The sequence below is a fragment of the Watersipora subatra genome, chromosome 6 (assembly GCF_963576615.1).
Source record: "Watersipora subatra chromosome 6, tzWatSuba1.1, whole genome shotgun sequence".
Taxonomy (NCBI): domain Eukaryota; kingdom Metazoa; phylum Bryozoa; class Gymnolaemata; order Cheilostomatida; family Watersiporidae; genus Watersipora; species Watersipora subatra.
The window spans coordinates 65,195,034-65,216,288 of record NC_088713.1 but is presented as its reverse complement, the minus strand read 5'-3'; positions in this window follow the sequence as shown (position 1 = coordinate 65,216,288).

Below are 21,255 nucleotides of genomic sequence, written 5' to 3'. Positions count from 1 at the left end.
CCCATTGCTATAGGTTTTTTGCTTTGCTACCACCATGTAGGACTATTATGGTGAGGTATTCGTCAAATGATGTAGGCAGATTTAAATGAACGAATTAACTGAACTGTAATGTTTATTAAGCCACGATACAAAAAAAACGGATGTGAACCCGTTGTGTCATGAACCACAGTACACACCAACGAGTAAATAGTCGGCTACAGTATTCGAACACAATAACATTATGACAATGCTACATCAACTGGTAAAGATATTTCTCTGTTTTCATGTACATTTATTAAAAAATCTTTTACAATTTGGAGGTAAGTTAGTACATTTATTTCATCCAAAAGGTTTAATATTGTTATGCCAGAAAAAGAAAGCAAAATATAGGCGACATTTGCTCCGCCAGTAATAAAGCTAAAATTCTTTCGAAAGTTCTGACGAGCTATTTGAAAAAATAGACTGTCAGTCCCTATTGGAATGTCGCCTCCAATTGACAGACACTACAGAGGAAGGGTTGAAAAATAGAGCGCAACCACGTTCAATTAGATTGCTATACGATTTATAGCAAGTTCAAGCACACTTGAACACAGTTTATCACGCTAATCTTTCGACATACATTTGAGTAAATATTTGTCATAACATTTGAAGTAGGTGCAATCTATAAGCTCTTTAGTTTCTTAAAAGATAACAGTTTTATAATCTAATACAATTTTTAATTCTAAAATTATATGATTTTGAATATAATTGTTGTAATTTTATAAATTATAATAATTATATTCCTATATTTCATAAAACTATGAAAACACTCTTATAAATAAATTATAATACAATTTACACAAAACTACAAATTTACCAAAAGTTAGACTAGTTTCATACTTTTTATTTCTCCCCTCTCTGATGCACCCTTAGCGTCCTTTATCTCCAAGGCTATACCTCAAATTTCCTGCTTTTACTTAAACAGCTCTTTGGTATTAACTATTCTTATAACTGGTACTACAGAAATACATACCCAAATTTTATTATAATAAAGATTGCTGTTAGTCAGTTTAGTTTTTACACTTTGTTTGTTTAAAGAGCTGTATATTATATATAATTATATATAATTACTATATATTAAGTCTCAACTGGTGGGCTAACCTATACTCCCATCTTCCAACGCGACTATCTGTTAATATAATTACTTGAAAGCGTATTCCGTAAATCCATTACAAAAGCCTACACCAAGTTTAAATTGTTTGTTGTCAAATTTAATCCTAAATAGCTTTAGCGTTTATCCAAACCAAATCCAACAAAAAGGAAATAAATCTATGACAAATTTGATTAACTTCAAGTATTCCATCCACCAGTGATTTTAGATTTAGTTGTAATACTGCGGTGGACGCCAGGCCGGGACTTTCTGTTAATGTATTATTTTATACACAACATATCTTGCATTTTGTGTTTGCTCTTTTTTGAATATCATATCGTCAACAATTTGTTCATTTATACTGTATTGCTAGTGTGTTTTGTCTTCAATTATATGGTATCACTACTGTATTGTTAGTTTATTATAACGATGACAATGCACTAACAACTCCATTTATTTTTCTTCTTAGTCGGTTTTTCTCCCTTGGTTCCATAATACGGAACTGGTAGCATTATGTATATAAAGGGAGTGCTTGATAAAAGAGGAGAGCAGTAATTGCAAGCTCCCCGACCAATGGATTTTCCTTCATAAACATAATAAATGAAAAACCATGCTTATTCTCACTTCTTTATGCGACATTGTAGACCGTGCTTAAGCAAAGGCCGCCATATTTCTAGACACCGGTGAAACAGTGGGATTGTGCCAAACCCAGCAAGCAAAATCTAAAAATCTAGAAGTCAGAATCCGGCAGACCTTTTGACCTGCTAGCAAAAGCAGCCTCGGTAGATGAAAACTGCAGTACTACGGCAAAGACCAAGGGTTCCAAATCTGGCCAAGATAGCTTTACGGCTGTTCCTTACATTTGTAGAGAAACTCCATGTTTTAGAATAAGTAGTTGATTCAGTATTCAAGAGAAGAGTTGATGACTGGCACTACTGAAACCATCCCCCACTCTGTTGAGATGCTCAAAACTACCAAAAAAGGTCTAATCACCCTAAGTCAGGCCATGATTGTCTATAACCGTGCCGTCACTCGGGGAGAAGCTCAAAGTCATGTCTCAAAGAAAGGCAAGGAGTATAGACCGAAGCACCAAAACTAGCTGACACCATAGGACAATTTGTCAGATTAAATTGGAACCCGGAACCGGCCACTCAATTCAAAAGGCCCGAGTATAGTGGCGACGGAGACCCGAATTACTTTGTTTGCAGATTTACAGAAATCACGACTGCCAACAAGCGGGTCAAGGAGGCCAGCGCACTGCATCTCAGAGAGGCTTTGAAGGGAAAGACAGAGTCTTTCAAAAGGGCAGTCGAAATGGCAGCCATCTCTGAAGCTATCCAAGCCCGATTTGGACTATCTCCTCAACAAGCTCAAGCAGAGTTGAGCATTTAAATAAAAAGGAACCCAAACCTCTCTGCAAGTACACGCGACTGAATTTGAATAGCTACCTCAAATAGCCCCTGCTGAGCTGCTCCCAAACCTTTCGAAAGCAACATGGCCATGTAGCATTTCTCAAACTATCGAAACCAACCCACCATTCAGCGGCACCTCTGAGCAGTACACATGAAGACTATCGCAGATGCAGTACCAACTAGAGAAAAATTTCTCAAAAACTCAGAAAATTTCAAAAAGACTCAGAAGCTAATACAGAACACAGTGCAGTAAGCGGTGTCAAACAAAACACCCTAAACGTACTTCTATCCACAGTAAATCAGCTGGACGAACAGATCAAGCAGCTGCAGAAAATGCCAGCGTAGCCTCCAGAAAGTAAGCCTACCATCTCTTGGGGATGTGAAGGCACTGTACACCTCCAAAAAGGAGTGCCTTAGTAAAAAGAGGGATCAGGAAACAGACGAAAGCAGCAACATTAGCACCCACTACTAGCTGCAATAAGGCCCCTGCGGTAACCACCACGAAACGAAATGCCGAGCCAGCCAAAGCCTCACCAGGATTGACCTATCAGAGAAACACAGGTCGCCCAAGAACTCCATCCCAAGCAACCCTCATGATTACCCAGAATGCTTTCCAGCCACTAAACCTAGAAGAGTCAGGCAAGAGTCATGCCAATATGACTACTACGCCTTTCCCTCAGGTCCCTCGGCGCCTTGTTCCACAGAGGACAGCCCGATGCCACCACCTAAATAAACCCGCCCAAACCTGTTCTCTACCTGCACAAAAAGAGCGACTTCAAGCAGATCTCTTCAATCACAGGAATTTCACTAAAACACACCTGCTGAAGGCACCCACACTTTACCACTTACTTCCTCCCGGTGAAAATCAATGATCGAGCAGTGCGCTTTTGTTAGATCCTGTGATGCACCACTAACCTGCTGAGAAAACGTGTTCGACCGGCTTCCCAGAGTGTAAAACACCAATTGGAAAAGAGTGACACCCATGGCTTTCTTGCTGATGAGATCAGGTTGCCCTTTCACGGCAAAATCTGGCATCTTGTCAGGCTTCACGAAATGAAGACTGAAGTAGTGTTCATAGTGAGCCAGATTAGCAAAGATGATATTTTTGGCATGCTCTTTTTTATGGCATGCCAATGCTCGAAGGAGTTCGAACTACTCGTTGTGAAGGTAGTTGGGAAGTCATTGGCTTGTACCGACCAAACGAGGATACTCCTCCAGAACAATTTCTAAGTGATTGGGGACCTGGTGGTGCCAGCTAGAACAGAAGTGGCAGTTTAGTGTAGATTGACTAAACTAATTTTCTGTTTTCTAGGGATAATAGAAGGAAATCCTGAAGGTCCGCCTTTAGCCACAAGCCTGAACGAGGATGGAGAAGACGGAAAGGTGTTAGTTAGGTGTCTCAACCCTAACCCCCAGCTCCTGCCCCTTTGTTCAGAAACCACCATGGGCACATCACAGTGTGGAAGCACCTCCCCTCATCACAAGCCCCGTTTTCTTCAGGAGAGGCCTTGCTGTGCCAATCACCCAAATAGAGGCCAAGCAAAAGATCTTCCAGCATCTCCAGAAAGTGTACCATGCCGCAAGACCTTTGTGCTACAACACAGAGCAGGCTAGGAAGCTGGCTACTTTACTGACTAAATATAGATCAGTGTTTAGCCCGAAATGGGCAAAACATCGCTTGTGGAGCGCTCCATACCCATGAAAGACAGGACCCGACCTGTCTGTCAAATCCTTCACTGCCTAGGACCTGAAAAAGAGGTGGAGGCCGAAAGACAGGTACAGGGCCTGTTGGCCAGAGGTTTGATTGGGCTGGCTGGAGGAACATCCAGCTCGCCTAATTTGTTAATGAAGGAGAAGGATAGAAAATGGCGGTGTTGTGTGGATTCCCGGAGGCTCAATGCGGTATCGGAACAAGACGCCTATCCCCTCCCCAAGATAGATGGAAGTCTGGATGCTCTAGCCGAGAACCGATATTTCAGTACCCTCGATTTACTCAGCAGATACTGGCAAGTTCCATTGGACGAAGATGCTAAGAAGAAATTGGCTTTCATCGCTCGCTTGGGGTTGCGAAATTGGAAAGTCCTTCTTTTCCGACTGACTTCCACCCTAGTCATCTTTCAGCGATTAATGGAAAAAGTGTTGCAAGGGCTCCACTAGCAGACCTTACTATTGTACCTGGATAACACAATTGTTATCACACCTGATGTTGAAACCCACCTCCAGCAGCTAGAGGAAAAGTTCCAGTGGCTATGGCAAGCCGAACTCAAGCTCAAGCCCAAGAAATGCAAGCTGTTACAGTCCTGAATGCGGTACTCGGGTCACATAGTACGTAGTGAAGAGGTTGCCATAGACTCAGCTAAAGTGAAAGTGATCGAGCAATGGCCCACCCTACGTAGAGTCGGGAAACTGCAAGGTTTCCTGGCTGCTGTCGGGTACTACCGGCACTACATTTTGGGATTTGCTACCATTGCGAAGCCCCTCCACCAGCTGGTGGAAAACCCCTGACAATAGACAGGTGAGAGGCAGGCAATGTTTGACACCCTTTACCACAGCCTCAGCACAGCGTCCAAGCTGGAGTACCCGGATCCAGGGAACACCTATGTCCTGAACACGGATGCTAGCTGGTGCGGCGTAGCAGCTGTGCTGCCGCATCAGCAAGGCGACCAAAAATGAGTGATTGCTTACTACAGCAAACACTCATCTCCTCAGAGCAAAATTGCTGTGTAATACACAGAGGACTGTTGGCGGTGATCAAAGCGGTAAAACACTTCCACACATACTTATACAGACAAGAGATTTGGCCTCGCACTGACCATGTCTCCCTGCGATGGCTCCACTGCAGGAAAGAGGTTGTTAATATGAAATAATTAGCAAGTAATAGCTAAATTAGGTCGGTTTTGCTATGATTGCAACAAGAGATGATTTGGTAATGATACAGTTAATACGAGCTGAGAAAACAAAATTAAAATCCAAAATATGTTGAAATAATAATAAAAATTATTCCATATAAGTGTGTGTATAAAAAAATGTTACTGTTCCCCAAGAAGCTATCCGTCGAAACTTTAAATATGACGATACTGGCACAAATGTAAGAAAGAGATATCGTACTGTCTTTGTCTGACCAAATGGAGAGAAAGTTTCGAGACTCTTCCAATGGATACATTTTATATATATATATATGTATATAATTATATATATATATATACATATATACTCGCCAGCAAAAAGCTGGTGAGTGTACAAATTATATATATAGGACAGATAGCGCAGTTGGTAAGGTCTCGGGACCTTGATCATTAGGTCCTCGGTTCAAACCCCAACAACTGCACTTTTCTGGTGGTCCTTGGACTAGACCCTTGCTTGTATAATGTCTACAACCTCTATGATGAGTGCAATAACCAAAGCCATGCCGGCTCAGACGTCGCCCGGTCAAACAAGGTCCGCGCTGCCTGTAGCTGAACCAGGACAAGGCAGTGAAAAATGGGCTATTGGTTCAAAACGGATGAAATGGACTCGGACTGATAACACGGACCTCATGCAGTGCTACTTTATGAGTGAACCTCAAAAGTGGGGCTATATGGGAAGGATGCGGCAACTGTGGATAAACATGCGCCATGGATTGCCACTAACCGCTAAGCAACTTGTAGCTCAGAGGAGTAACATAATCGAGCGGCACCTCATATCGGGACTTGAGGTAGATGAAATTAGAGAACAGTTCACCCAAGTGACCTCAACCAATGAGGAGTGCATATCAACACACACTGTCACGCAAACACGATCATGTGTTGACTCACGGGTTGAAGAAGACATGCACTTGGACCTTGACCCAAGGGTGAGAGAGCTTGCGGAAAATATCATCAACAAGATGTCAGCTGCTAATGATTATGGAAGCAGGGTACCACAACGAAGAGTTAGCAAGGCCATACCTAAGAAGCTGTTAGAAGACACTAACATGGCACTGGAGTCGATCTCAACTGGATCAATCAGTGAGACTAATGCCTTAATCTACAGTACAGCAACCGTCATCTTGGAGGAGATGGATATTAAGCCAATGCCAACAAGGCTTCAAGCCATTCCATCCTGGCAGTTGAGGCTATAAAACAAGATCAAGGACTTGCGCAAGAAAGTTAGTTGGCTCAGTGAGAGATCTAACCACAGTTTGGAGCGTCCAAAAAGGGAAGCCACAATAGAAGCTCTAGAATCTGCCAAACAGCAGCTAGTAGCACTCTCGGCACGACTGAAGTGGTACACCAAAGAGCGGGATAACAAGAGAATGAACAAACTGTTCATCAATAATCCATCTAGAGTGTATTCCCAGTTCAAAGGTGAACTGCAGAGGCCAATGTCTGAGCCTCCCCGATCTAGCACTTCAAAGTTCTGGAAGGACATTTGGGAGAAAGAGACTACTCATAATACCACTGCCAATTGGCTGAAGAGGCTTAAAGAGAACCATCAACACACTGTGGCTCAGCAAGGACTCACCATCAGCAGAGAGGACATCAAGTGCAGAGTGCAGCGTATGAAGAACTGGGCAGCACCTGGCCATGACATGATTCAAGCCTTCTGGTTAAAGAAATTGACATCATTTCACACTAGAATGGCTAAACAGATGGAATGCCTAATAGAACAAGGTGACCATCCGGAATGGCTGACCAAAGGACGAACTGTACTTCTGATAAAAGATCCAAAGCAGGGGCCGATTCCCAAAAACTATCGACCAATAACGTGCTTGCCCACCACTTGGAAACTGCTCTAAGGAATAGTTGCAGACAAACTGGAAAAGCGCATGAGTCACTATATGACCAGTGCTCAGAAAGGAATTGGGCGCAACACCCGAGGAGCTAAACATCAGTTACTGGTGGATCGGACGGTCTGTCAAAACTGCAGGAGAAAGCAAACCAATCTTGCCATGGCTTGGATTGACTACAAAAAGGCCTATGACTCAATTTCCCATGGTTGGATACTTGAGTGCCTCAGTATGTACAATGTTCACCCTGCTCTTGTGGCATTCATCAAGATGTCAATGACCAAATGGAAGACGGAACTGGAGGCTAATGGCAAAAAGCTGGCGAGTGTAAAACTTAAGCGAGGCATCTATCAAGGTGACTCCTTATCACCGCTGCTCTTCTGCATATGCCTAAACCCTCTAAGCAATATGCTGGAGGAGACTCAATATGGGTACCAGTTTAAGAGTGGCACCAAGATAAACCACCCCTTCTACATGGATGACATCAAGCTGTACGCTAACAAAGAAAGGGACATTGATTCGCTAATACACTTCACTCAGGTATACAGCAAGACCTTCGGTATTGAGAAATGTGGAAGGCTAATTCTCAAGAAAGGCCATTTTATGCTCACAGATGGCCTAAGAATGCCAAATGGTACCATCAAAGATATAGAAGAAGGGTACAAGTACTTGGGGATTATGCAAAGCAACATCAACCACGATGCCGAGGTACGTCACAAAGCCATTACCGAATACAAGAAACGCCTTCGGCAGGTCTTACGGAGCCAGCTCAATGCCAAGAACCAAATCATGACAATAAATACCTACGCACTGCCAGCAATAAGATATCCAACAGGCATAATAAAGTGGACTGAGGAAGCCATCAAAGAAACAGATATAGCAACTCGTAAACTGCTGACCATGCATGGAGCACTTCGCCCAAAATCTGATACTACTAGATTGTATCTTGATAGGAAAGATGGCGGTAGAGGACTCAAAAGTGTACAGCAGACAGTGAAAGAAGAGGAGCAAAGCATTAAAGCATATGCAGCCTCCATGGCCATCTCAGATAAGTTGCTAGCTGAATTTCAATTGGCTGCTCTTACAACGGACCTACGCCCTGATGATGAGGAAATTGACTGGCACACGAAACCTCTTCATGGTGCTTACCACCAACAAATATCTAAGGTTGACCATCTTCACTAGACATATATGTGGCTGAACAAAGGAAACCTATCGGCTAATACAGAGTCGCTAATCATGGCAGCTCAGGAGCAAGTGCTCCCAACAAGGCAACTCCAAACGAAAATCTATCACACCAGATATGATCCTAGGTGCAGACTGTGCAAAGATGCACCTGTGACCATCCAACACATCATCAGTGGATGCAAGCAGCTAACAGGGAACGCATACACTGAGCGACATAATCATGTCGCAGGTGTTGTGTATAAAAGTCTATGTGATGAGTATGGCCTTAATAAACCCCAACACTGGTGGAAAGCTGCTGGTAAGGTGAATGAAAATGACCGCGCTAAGATCCTCTGGGACTTCTACATCCAAACTGACAAGCCTGTCCTAGCAAACCAACCAGATATACTGGTGGTAGACAAGGAGAACAAGAGGGCTACTATAATAGATATAGCAGTACCCAATGACTACAATATAGCCATCAAAGAAAAAGAAAAGGTAGAGAAATATTTCCCTCTTGGAGAAGAATTTGAAAAATGCTGGAATGTAAGAACAACTGTAATCCCAGTAGTCATTAGGGCACTGGGCGCAATAACACCGGCGCATGAAATGCGGCTTGCCCAAATACCAACAACAATCAACTCAGGTGAGTTGCAGAAAAGTGCGCTACCGGGAACAGCTAAGATCTTGAGGCGAGTGCTCTAACTCCCAGATCTCTGGTAGGAGACCCGAGTTAGAGCAGAATTGACCACCCATACGGGGTATCCACGGTGAGAAAACAATTTTTTTTTATATAATGCAAGGGTCAAGGTCTAAAGCGTTTTAAGAAACAAACAAGGCTTGTGGGTTCTGATCCCTGGAATGTAATGCTGACTGTTTTTCTCATTACAGCCTTTTGACTGTGTCAACTTATTTTCAAAGTACAGTCAAAATTTTTTAAGAGACAAACAAGGGTTGAGGGTTTGGATGAATAGAATGTCGCTCTGACAGTTCTTCTCATTAAAATTTTCTGGCTGTGTCAACTTAATTTTAAATGATTTATTATTATACATTATTATGCTGATGACATGAGTTATACTAGACAGTCATAGAATTAACCTCTATTTACAAGTACAGTTAAACCTTTACTTATGAGTACAGTCATACCTCTACTTATGTGTACAGTCAACTCCCTACTTATGAGTACAGTCAAACTTCTAATTTTGAGTAATGTCAAACCTCTATTTATGACTACAGTCAAACTTTTACTTATAAGTAAAGTCAAACCTCTACTTACGAGTCTTCTAAGAAACCTGTTAAAATTTGAGAAAGTATGCTTTTTGCCATAAAAACTATTTTTCATTATGTGATGCCTGAACTTTCTCAAAGCTCAACAGTTCTGCAAGTAGAAGGTAAAACATTAAAACTAAGAATAAAATAAAAAAGCACATAGTTAATATTTATCGATACTTAGTGTAAACCAAAGTACAGCATTATCTTTGTTAAGGTTATCATTAGTTAATTTTTTGTTATCACTATTAAACATTATCTTTGTTTCAAGATATGACAACTCTAATTTGTGAAGCTAATATCTGAACAGATTAATTTCATGTAGCCATGGTTGACAAATCTCAGTTAGTTTGAAATAACTCACTTTCTATGGTCTGTGGCTTGACCTTCGGTGGTGGGCTAACCTCTGGTAATGCAACAGCTGTGGCCTGGGACGCTGACCTTCAAGTACAGACAACAGGAGTTATGATGTTGCTATGTAATTGCTTTTCACTGCTCTATTTTATGTCAGTTTGCTATAGGTACTTACAGAGTAGATTTTCGCTTGTTCTTCACCAGAATGACAACCAGAACAATGATGACAATTACTAGAGCACAGACAACTGCAATGAGAGCAACTGTTGTTGTCTCTATAGAAGTTGGTGACGCTTTGGAATCTATGGAGACAAGGGAAGATGATTCAGAAGTTACAACTGGAGCAGCCGTTGTTGCCTTTATACTTTTTGCTGACGTTGTTGAACCTCTAGAGGCAAGGGGAGATGCTTCAGAAGTTACAACTGTTGTGCTCACTACCTCTGTTGTGTATGCTAGCGGAGTCACTAGAACAGAGATGTATATAGCTTACATGTATAACTTAGATGTATATACCAAATAAGTTAGACTGTGATCAATAAAACCATATATATTAGAAGTTAATGAAGATTATTACCTACTATAAAATTACTACACCTGCTACATGCAAGTTGAGTCAACACTTGGTCTAGGCTACTGTACACTCCCTGTAGACCACTTTAAACTCTCCCTGAGCTTCTGCACACTTCTTCTGGGCTATTGTACTCTTTCTCTGAACTATTTTCCACTCTCTCTGAACTATTGTACACCTCCTGGGCTATTGTACACTTTCTCTAAACTATTATACACTTCATATGGGCTATTGCACACTCTATATAAGCTATTGTACACTCTATATAAGCTATTGTACACTCTATATAGGCTATTATACACTTCATATAGGCTGTTGTACACTCCATTTGAGCTATTGTACATTCCATCTGAGGTATTGTTTATGCTTTTTAAAAATTGTTGTTGTGAAGTCTCTCTCATACCTTCGTTTGCTGTTACTGTCTGTCTCAAAGGTAGGAGCTCCATATAGTACTGTACATAATAATGCGACATTTTATTGCAGATGATAACCAATAGTTAGGTATATGTATTTAGATATTGGTGTATGTATACTATATAGGTATTTGTTAATTCTTGAGTGTAGCTGGTAAATTAGAACAATTAAAACACATTTTCCTTATAATATCCTTTTTAGGTGATTTTTCATAGTATGAAAGAGGATTAACTAGTATTAAGTTATTTTATATAGGAAATATTGCATTGAGATACAATAAAATATATATATATATATTATATATACATAATATATATATGTTCTCTGACAATTTAGTTTATAGAGTGAATACAAAATAAATTGTTTCTTCCCCCCAAGCCACATTTTATGCCCCTGTATTATTTCATTTTTCATTTCATTTTTTCAAACATTCGCCCCATTATTTTTCCAAAAGGGAGATGTTTCTCCAAGTTTTCCTTCTCTTTTGCTGGCTACACATGCACACACGCATGCACACACGCGCACACACACACGTGCACACGCGCGCACACACACACGCGCGTGCACACACGCGCGTGCACACACACGCGCGCACAAATTTAATCAGTAGAAGAACACAAATTTTGTATTAGAATAGTTTAGCGGTATCCAGAATAAAAGTAGATACACCTTTGTTGAGTTTGACATTGTAAATTTCTATCCATCGATATCAGCAAAACTAATTAAGATTGCCATAGATTTTGCATCTAAATTTGACAATACACAGGATGATGAAAGAAATGTCATATTACACACTAAGAGACCAGTGCTGTTCAAACAGAATAACATCTGGGGGGGGGGAAACAATGGACCAGCTATTTGACGTCACAATGGGCAGCTACGATGGAGCCAAGACGTGCAAGCTATTTACAGATACATTCTCCACCAAATTTGCAAAGAACATGGTAATAGTTATGAATTATATCTGTATAATAGATTAGGTATCGTAGAAGGCAAAGCTCAAAAAGTCAAAAACACCAAAAATAAAATTTGCGCAATATTTAGGAGAAATGACCCGAAGATCACAATCAACACCAACCAAAAAATAAAGCAACTTCTTAGATGTAACGTTGAACCTAAACGTCAATACACATAAAGTTTACAACAAACCCAACAACACTGTACAATATAAAAACAGAAGATTTAAATACATGTATATATACAAATATATATAAATATTTATATCTACTATATAAACGGCAATCGTTGTCTGTCTATCTGTCCGCCTTATAAAGTACTGTACTTTTCGGACTATTAGCCGCTACTTTTTTCTGATTTGAGCCATGCGGCTTATATAAGGGTGCGGCTATTCTGTGGCTTTTTCTTTCACCGCTAGGGCGCATTAACCAGAATCTCCGGTTAGCGCGCCTCTAGTGGTGAAAGAAAATAGGAAACAATGCCTCACAGTACTGGTTAGCCTGAATGAAAGATATGGCTTGGTCTCAGCTTGTAGACATAAAGCTAAATACCTACTTAGTAACATTAAAATAGCACCAGTTTGTATATAAGTGATACGATACCCAATCACCATCATTAGATCTAAAGATTGTTTTAAACATGAAACTTTAAGTTATAAAATCATTTTACCATTTGATAAGATCTCTTCAATTTTATGGATAGCTCAGCATATGCTTAGAGCACTCTACAGCTCACGCTGGTACCAAAGTTGTATATATATATATACATGTATATATATATATATATATGTATATATATATGTATATATTTATGGATGTATATAGATCTACTATATAATCGGAAATCGTTGTCTATCTGTCTGTCCGCCTTATAGAGTACTGCACTTTTCGGACTATTAGCCGCTATTAGGTATCTAGGGCGCATTAATGGAAATCTCTGGTTAGTGCGCCTCTATAAGTAACCTATTAATCCTTTTTACACAAAAATCACGTGATATCTGCGGTTCTTACGGTTAGCGCGCCTCTTTACGGTGCCCAACGACACTGGTGCGTTTGAAGCAGCAAAGTTGCTGCCATGTTAAAAAGCACCATCCTGAGTTCTGCGGCCTATACAAAGGTGCCTATACAGATATACAAATGTACTAATCATTAAATAAAATAAATTAATGAATAGTAATTTACATGCAATTAATATTTACTGCCAATGTGTACCGAGAAAGTCACGTGAATGTTGGTTTCTTGCGGTCACTGGAAAAAATGCAGTTCTCACCTACTAAATTTCTACATAAAAAATTTAAGTACTTCTTATTTAATGTTGTATTGTCTATGAGTTGCCGCACTTCCGCTACATAACTCTTTCACTTGCGTTCATGTACAAACTTAGCTATCAGCCTACTGCCAGCCATTTTGCCGATATTGCTTCATATGTATACAATATTTTTTAAATTTCAAACTCCATCTAGAACGTTTGTTTTGGTTATATATTTCATTTTGCCAATATGTTAACAAGCACTGCTATGCAAAAAATTCGTTGTATCTATACTTTGTGCATTGATAAAGCGATGTGAAGCTACAAAGCAAAACGATCCTCTACAATGTTTCTTGTTCTTACAAAACCATTACTTTCATCACCATCAAAGTCAGTGCTCCTATTGCTATTTTAATTATCTGTGTAATCACAAAAATCTGAATCGGCTATAATGTCAACAACGTAAGTAGTTATTTGTTTTCTAATTCGGATGCCTTTGATGAACTTACCCAACAAATCTTCGTTTTCAAGTTGGAAATTCCCAAACAAAGATTAAAATATTAAACTTTAGGCTAATTTTATAGAGAAATATTAGGACAACACTGTCACTACCATGAAAGTCCTACAGACCGTTGGTTATTTTATCAACAAATAATAAAATTCAGTTACTAGCAATTGCTGGTAAAGTCGCAAAAATGTGTCTACTGCGGTTGACCATAGTACACGCATAAATGAGTCTACTTCAGTGAAAGGGTTGAAAACATTGAATTTGCCGCTGTTTGTGATAGTAAACATGTTCATTTCTTTCTGAGTTGATTTTGCTTTTTTTTCCAGCTACGAGTGCTACAGAACTACAGCTACTACAGAACTTGCACAGGTACTGCTACTGCATTTTACTTACTAAATTTCTACATCGAAAAGGTTAGTACGTTTTATTCAATGTTGTATTGCCTATGAATTGCCACACCTCAACTACTTAATAACATTGGATTTGCCACTGTTTGTGGTAGTTGGACAAGCTCATTTCCTTCAGCAGCTGAGTTACTAATTTTTTTTCCAGCTACGAGTAGGCCTACTGTAACTTACTACTACAGAACTTGCACAAGTACTCGGAGGGTTGCGATAGGCGATGGTGAAAACAAAAAGAGCAGCCAGTATTGATTTACTGTCACCCTTCTTTAGCCATGACCAGCTGTACGTCGCCTGCTAAAAAGTAGGCACAAGCCAAAAACTGTTTGTTCATACACCCGACAGAAAAACAAAATATGTTGTATATTCGCAAGTGTTGCGTTGAACTAACATTGTGTTATTGTTATGTCATGCTATGTTTTTCATGTTCTGCTATACCACATGCAGCATTTCCTAACATACTTTTCAGTATTTATATTTTTTATGCATTCGTTATCCTTATTGTATCTCATAAAAAAGCTATCATGTTGGCATTATGTTTTATTATTGTAAGGTGCTAATGCTGTATCTGCCTTGACATCATACTTTCTGTGCTGTTATACATGTAAATTTTATCGACACAACCTCATTACGGTTTGTATATACCATGTCAAAACACAGGCTATAGACAAAAAACTTGTGAGCCATGATTAGTGTTTTAAGCATGTAGCCTCCATTCAATAAATGCTGGCGATAGCAAAATACTTTGTATAATTTTTTAGAAGATGCAAAACTTTTCAATACTGCCAATTTGAAAAACTTCAGTTTGCCTAGCAATGTCAATTTCATTATCAGTTCTCTGAACACAAATAGGGCAACGCCGATTTGAGTGGTTTGAGACTGATGCATACTGATGTAGACTAGCTGTAAAACATATTGCAGATTTCCATTGTTCTCCCCAACATTACTGACATATATGACTGCATATGTGTATGCATAGTGTGATCAGGGCAAACAATTTCAGTATACTGCATATTTGGAGTTGTTTTACGGTATGAAAGACAACTCTCAATAAACCTCTTGCTGTACATGAATCTGCTCCCATGGACGGGTAATGCAGCTAGCGGTTTGGAGCCATGGCGTCACTCGGGGATGCGCGGGAGAGCTTTTTCGCCGCAAGTGCAGTGAGAGTATCTAGGCGTGGCTTTCCGAATGAATGAGTTGACGAGTGCGAGGCGATTGATTGCGAAGCGATTGAGTGCTAGTCGATTGATTGCAAGGTGATTAATTGCAAGGCGATTGGTTGCGAGTGCGAGGCAATCGATTGCAAGGCGAGTGCGAGGCGAGTGCGAGGCGATTGACTGCGAGGCGATTGATTGCGAGGCAATTGATTGCGAGGCGGTTGCGGGCTGATTGATTGCTAGTGCGAAGCGATTGATTGCGAGGCGAGCGCAAGAGCACGATTGTCAACTGCTTGGCGGGTAAAGACTGGTCAGCCAAGGCGGGGGCTCGGCGGCAGAAGTGCGCGATCATCAACTGCAAATATAGACGGGCATGGATGGATGCATGAATCTAGACACATGAATCTAGAATATTTACTAGATTTTACATGCATCTAGCTGTAAATCACATTGCAGATTTCCATTATTCTCCCCAATATTATTGACATGTAATATGTGTATGCATATTCAGGACAACAAGTTCAGTAGACAATTTACATAATAATACATCAGGGCAACAATTTCAGTAGACTGCATAATTGGAGTTGTTATACAGTGTGAAAAACAACTCTCAATAAACCTATGCTGCGCGTGAATCTGTTCCTGTAGGTGGGTAATGCGGCTAGTATATATATATATATATATATATATATATATATATATATATATATATATATATATATATATATATATATACAGTGTACATATATAGGCCCAGGAGCAAGTGCTTCTAACAAGGCAACTCCAAACAAAGATGCACTTGAGACCATCCAACACATCATCAGTGGATGCAAGCAGCTAGCAGGAAATGCATACACTGAGCGGCATAATAATGTTGCAGGTGTTGTGTATAGAAGTCTATGTGTGGAGTATGGTATTAATAAACCACAACACTAGTGGGAAACTCCTGGTAAGGTCAATGAAAATGACCGCGCTAAGACCTTCTGGAACATCTACATCCGGACTGACAAGCATCTCTTAGCAAACCAACCAGATATAGTGGTGGCGAACAAGGAGAACCAGAAGGATGCTATAATACATAGCAGTACCCAAAGACTACAATATAGCTAAAAAAAATAAAAGTGGAGAAATATCTCCCTCTTGGAAAAGAGAATGAAAATTGCTGGGATGCACGGACAACTGTAATTCCAGCAACCATTGGGGCACTGGGCACAGTGAAATCTGCACATAAAATGTGGCTTACCCATAAACCGACAGCAATCAACTTATGTGAGTTACAGGAAAGTGCAGAATTGGGAACAATTAAGATCTTGAGTCGAGTGCTCAAACTCCGAGGTCTCTTTTAGGAAATGCCAGTTAGAGCAGAAATTACCACCCATATGGGTTAACCGAAACGAGGAAACAATTTTTAATATATATAAATACTTAACTTGTAGCTACTGGTAGTTTCTTGACTTCTTCTGTCAATGTTCAGGCTAGTACTATAGATTAGTAGCCTGAAGATTGACAGAAAAAGTCAAGAATCTGCCAGTAGCTACAAGTTAAGCGCAACTATATTACATAACTATTATATATATACACATATACATACACGGTCATACCTTGACATATGAGTGCACCAACTAAGACATCGAGAAAATTGAAATACAATTAAAATTTCAAGCAAGTTTCCGTCCTGGCCTACGAGAAACAGTTGAGATATAAACATACCATTCGGTTTTTGATGGACATTAAATGACCAAGTATGTGATAAGGTCATTTTCAAAAACACATCGCTCAGCCTGATATCAAATCAGTTTTACAATTTTTTACAAAGGTCAGTCAAAAATTATAGTGAAAACGAAGCAAAAGCATCAAGCTGAATAATAAAAGTTGTGATGAAGACAAAAATAATGTTAGGTTTGTTAAAAGAGCTTAGCTTTCAGTGTGTTTAACTAAACTTATTTAAGTTAACTAAAACGTTATTGTTACGTTACACAACATCTCATACCACCTCACCACCAGATCAAACCCACAAAAAGATTATTTGCTACTCTAGAGCATAGGTACTGAACTGCAATTAAAAAAACGGCCTTTTGATGTAATATCATGTTTTAGGTAGTTCTTTCATAGGTTGGGAACGGATTAACTTGTAATTAGTTAATTTATATATAAAAATGCATTGAGATACAAAAACATTGACATACAAGGTCAGTCCTAGTAAACATTATACTCATATGTCAAAGTATAACTGTATATGCTACTTGCTAAGTCTAGTACCTCCAACAAGGTCATAAGGTCAAGAGGTACTCAGAATTCTTTAGAACCTTTTGTATTGAGTAACGGCATCACACCTACTAGTATGAAACACACACTCTGTTACTTGCTCATCTTTTACACTCAGTTTCTCTTACCGGAATATTCCATGACGAACCCATAGTAGTTGTCTTTGTCATCGGTAATAAAGGTGAAGGTCAGACTCTGGTCTATCGGGGTAAGGTAGAGTGTCGATTGAGGAGCCTCAGCACCACAGATATGTACTGTGTTATTCTGATATCCACTCACTCTAGTGATGTTCACATAGGCAAAACATGCAGAATCTAAGGATATGTTGGCTGGAGCTGTGAAATCTAGTCTGATTTGAGACTTTGGTGGGATATCAGTTATGGTCAAAGCCGAGTTGATAGAATTACTGTACTGGTGTGGGTAGTTTTTGTGAGTCGCGATATAGCGGAGACCTTGTGATGAGACTCTACGGTTCAAGTTCCTATCCAAATATATGGGGAGCACCGCTGGAAAAGTAAAAACAGCTGAAGATTGAAGAGGAGTGGTTAGCAAGCGATAGGTCTGCAGTTCAACACCTGTTACCAGAAGTCAGGAAAGGCGTCCAACATGTCGATCAGTTGTAATGATTCATTTTATTATTGATGACATAGGTAATTTTGAGAATATAGTTTCTACTTTTGAACAAATGTTGCGAAAAATTTGAGTTAACCCGATGAGTTTTTTGTAGTCTTAGAGCTGATGTTCTTTTAATGGGAGACAGAAATGAAATGTAGATTAAACTTTTATACCTTTAGTCAACCAATTACTGACATTTTAGTATGAACACTTGATAATGTTGAAAATTTAGAGTTTGCTACTTTTGAACATATAAAATATTGTTTTGCCATATTAACAATTACGCATAAAACATCATTTGTAATTGCATGATGTGCATCAGATCTGCTGCAAGTCGAAAAGAATTTCAATACAACTCAATCATATTACAATTCTTTGGACTTTGTGCCCAAAAACGTTTTTGGGGAAGTCTTAAATAGGGTTTATTTAATTTTAAAATAGAAAAATGTTCGTCATGGAAACACACATTTAGTCATTTACACACCTGTACAGCGTACATGCGCACACACACGCACACACATGCATGCGCGCACATACGCACACGCACACACATGCATGCGCGCACATACGCACACGCACACACATGCACACACGCACGCACGTGCGCGTGCACGCACGCACACACACACATGTGTGTGTGTGTGTGTATGTGTATGAGTTATACACATACACACCACACACACCAATTATATATGCCCTCAAACTCACACACACAGACTAACAGACAGACAAAATGGCAAAGTAGGATTTATTAACTTTAAGGTTCGTATTTAAAAAAAAAAAAAATTTTTTGCAGACTTTTGCTTTTTTGCATCTACCTCATTTTCAAAAACAGTCATACATGTCCATGGGAAATTATTTTGAGTACCCTGTGAGGGTATTTCTTACCTGAGTAAGCAAGCAGAACTCCTTGATAGGTTTGTTCTTGGCTTGTAATAAATCGGAAAGACATGCTGTCTGTACGGGGAGTGACATAGAATGTCGAGTCTTCGAAATCACCTCCGCAGATTCTGATGTTACCTGGCACCTCGAGATAGGCGCTGCAGTTGTTGTCCAACTCAATGCCTGACCTTGCTGTCAAGTCAATTCTGTAGAGAGGGTAAGCTGACACACCAGTCAGTGTGAGGGAACAAATGATGTTGCCGCTATAAGGTAGTGTTGGGTAGCCTTTGTGGGTAACAATGTGCATGAGGTGCCTCGATGGAGCTGTACTTTGGCAGTTGCCCCCTCGTTGTATGGGAATCATCTCTGTGCAACATAAAACTCATTTATTATTTTCAGGGTTACAGCTAACATGTGTATTGTTAACATATATATTATTAGCATACCGTAAATATTTTAATTGAACCGCTCTATTTTTCAACCTTTCCTCTATAGTGATGGCCAATTGGAGGCGGCGTTCAAATAGAGGCTGGAGGTCTATTTTTCAACTGGCTCATCAGAATCTTAAGAAGGTAAATTTAGCTCTATTACGAGTGAAGTGAATTTTACCTATGTTTTTCCCTGTTTTGTTGGTGGACCGATATTAATCATTTTGAAAGCATAAAATCTGCTAACATACCTCTAACTTGTCAAACATCTCTAAATAAATGCGCATAAAGAAGCCGAGAAATATCTCTACCAGCTGATATCTACGACTGGCAATTGACCTGCGATGACATTATAACCTGTGTTTTTCTTTGCAATTTGTTGGCATTTTCAATTTCTAGGTCATTCTAAATTTGAAGACATATTTTTATTTTATATCTATAATTGACATTGTTTAATAACAGCTCATTGCACTCACTGATACTTTTGCTTTCCTTTGCAACCAAAACTTGCTTTTATGTGAAATAGAAATGGAGTTATGAGCATCGATTCATAGTAAACCATGTTATAATAGCCTCAAGGATGCTATTAAATAACCTGCTATAAATCTGCATATTTATAAGTTATGCAATAATAATATATCAAATGATACAAATATATATTTAAGAACAAATGATGTAAACGAATCATGCTTATGTATCATGCAGAAACAAAAATTAAGGTTTTCAAAGCAAAAATATTTCTATCTATGCTGCGTTCTGATTGTTGCTTTTGATGGAACAAACATATTCTAGTTGCCCATTACCTTCCACAATATTTTCTGGCCTCAACTCTACTTTTGCACTAGTGAACTAGTCGATATTAGCGTCCAAACATTTTTTTAGCAGAGCAAAACTCCCACACGCTGCCTTTAGCACTAATGCATTGCATAAAGGTTTGCTTAGTAAATGTAACCTTTGGTTCAAAACTTGCGAACAGGTTTTTATACGCATGTCATTTGAAGTATTACGACCGTGTTACGTAATTAACTACTATTTGCCTGAGACAGTTACTAGTTATTTTTATGGTGTTGCTTTGAAATTTCTATCTGCCATCATAAATTTAAACCGTTTTTTTAAATAAGTACATGTACTTTGAAGTAGCAGGACTTCGTTAAACAAGGAACGACAATTGACCTAAGACAATAATTATTTTGATAGTGTTGCTCTGAAAGTTCCTTTACCGTCGCAAATTTAAGCCATTTTTTTAAATACATGTATGTAGGCTACTTCGATGTAGAAAGACCACGTTAGACAGAGAACTACCACTAGCCTGAAACCAATATTGATTATAACTATGGTGTTGCTTTCAGAGTTTTAATGAAGAAAAAAACAAAAAGCTTTGGAATTGGACAATGAGAGAATTAATTGTTATTGATATAAACGATTCATTATTAACACTACTTTGTGCGCAGTTTTCTACAGATCAGTTGATGTTATGGGCTCATAAAGATCAAATGATGTCAAAGTGTCGGTCAAGTGGAGGTGGCGTTCAATTTGAAAGTGGTGATTTATTTTTCAACCCTTTTCTCAGGGTAGCGGTCAAATGGAGGTGGCGTACCAATAGAGGTGCCATTCAATTAGTGCTTTTATGGTATATATTATTAGCATATTTATTGCTAAAACATATTTTGTTAACATAAATGCAACTAGAAATTCCACTCTCATACAGCCCACGACCAAACTGATATTGGAAAAAAAGAAAGGGTACTGATG